This window comes from Lethenteron reissneri, chromosome 68, assembly GCF_015708825.2.
Source record: "Lethenteron reissneri isolate LAM-NWPU_2019-01 chromosome 68, ASM1570882v1, whole genome shotgun sequence".
In the NCBI taxonomy this organism is placed as follows: Eukaryota; Metazoa; Chordata; class Hyperoartia; order Petromyzontiformes; family Petromyzontidae; genus Lethenteron; species Lethenteron reissneri.
This window is the reverse complement of record NC_083846.1, coordinates 2,708,679-2,710,792: the sequence shown is the minus strand read 5'-3', so window position 1 is coordinate 2,710,792 and position 2,114 is coordinate 2,708,679.

The following is a 2,114-nucleotide window of genomic DNA, read 5'->3' as shown; positions in this document are numbered from 1 at the left end:
CGCATGAACACGAGGTGCGGCAAGCCGTCACGCTGAAAAGAGAGTGCAAACACACGACTGAGAACTTCTCCAAGGAGGTCTGCAGAACCCGGATGCCACATTCCCCGTGGTACCGTTGCAAATTCTCAGAAGCGTTCACATTTTTCCCGTCTGGTCGAATTGCCCTGCATATATCCTGATCGACTTTGCTTTCAACTCCGTCCTAACGCTGTACTCTTAGTTCTTTCGGTAAAGTCACGTAGGTAAAAAATGAAATTAAAATTAATAAGAATAAATAATAAAATCACGACGTTTCGGAGGCACACAAGTCTCCGTCATCGGGTGGGACCGTCACAGCTAGATTTGCTGCATCAAGTGAGGCAGGGATTCAAGATGCAAGCCCTTAATACAAGTTGAGAGGGAGAGAGGGGGGGGAGGCTTATCAGAATGTGGTAGCCGATACGTTCCATTCATTGGCTACCACATTCTGATAAGCTCCTCCCCCTTACTTGATTTAAGAGCTTGCATCTTGATTTCCCTGCCTCACTGGCTGTGACGGTCCACACCTGGATGACGGAGACTTGTGTGCCTCCGAAACGTCGTGATTTTTATTTAAATTTTTATTAATTTTAATTTCATTTTTTACCTACGTGCCTTTACCGAAAGAACTAAGAGCATGAATCCTTGCAGTCACGAAAGCTTCAAATCTAGAACTCCGTCTAACGCTGACCGCATCCGGCGCGGCCCCCCCTTTAAACCGGGCGGGCGCTACGGGCGTGGCGACGGATGCGGGCGTGTGGGGGGGCAGTGGCCTAGCTAGGATATTTTGCGCCCGGGACGAACTATAAAATTGGCGCCCCCCCCCCCCCTCCGTTGAATCACATACTAAAATGTAATTACGTGACATGTAGGCTGTGTGTGGCGGGATATATAAACTTTTAGGTTGAGGTGTAGATTTGTGCAGTAGTTTCAGGCTGCCGCGCCCGCCGCAATAAGTTCTAATGTAACTTTCGATTTAAAGCTTTCGTGACTGCAGGGATTCATCTTCTTGGTTCTTTCGGTAAAGTCACGTGGAATGGAAATATAAAGTAATAAAAATAAAACATTAAATAATTATCAATTAGAATTTTATCATGTTTTATTTTTATTATTTTATTACTTCCATTCTACGTGACTTTACCAAAAGAACCAAAAAGATTATAAAGTAACGTTGTAAACCTCATTTTGGTGCCCCTTTACCTTGGCGCCCGGGGACACATGTACCCCCCTGCCCCCCCCCCTAACTACGCCTCTGTGGGGGGGTGCGGGAGGGGAATCGTCAAACCAGCGCCGACGGTGCAGCTCGTGGTGCAGGGAGTGGGCCACGCCGTGTGGCCACCGCTCGGCGGCTGCGAGGCTGCCCTCTGCGTCAACGCCCGGCAGCAGCGGGTTGTGCTCCAGCGACGTGGACACGGTGCAGCGCTTCACGCCGCCCACGACCCACGGCGGCGTCGCGCTCACCAGCACCGGCACCATCTGACCGGGAAGGAAGGAGGGGGGGGGAGCGGCGGTGCCGTCGTGAGTGCGCGGCTGTGCCGAGCATCCCCTCTTGACGGGATGACGGCGCCGCACAGACGCCCGGTCAGTTAGGCACCTCGTGCCGATGACCGATGCACCGACGTCACCGCTGCGCGGAATGCGTTAGGTCTCTCTTCAGATCGAGCGCCGCTGTGGCTGGAGATGTTAACTACCTCGCCTGGTGTGCAGGAGGTCGTGGGTTCGATCCCGACCCTGACGCCTACTGCTGCTGTGTATTTGGAGTTTGCGTCTCTCATCATCATCACGGTGGCTGGGAGATGTTAACTACCTCGCCTGGTATACAGGATGTCGTGGATTCGATCCCGACCCTGATGCCTGATGTATATTTGCAGTATGCGTGTCTCTCTCTCTCTCTCTCCCCGTGGTCGCGTGGATTTTTCTCAGGGTCCTCCGGTTTTTCCCTCCACATTTAGAATTAACGTGCGTTTATCAGATTCAGTTTCTGTATTACCACTGAAAGAATCATATGAGCTAGAAAGCACTTTTTAACAGATGCCCAGTAGGGGTAGGTCAGAACGCTATACATTTCCAAATGGTGATAAGCCACGTAGGTAGAA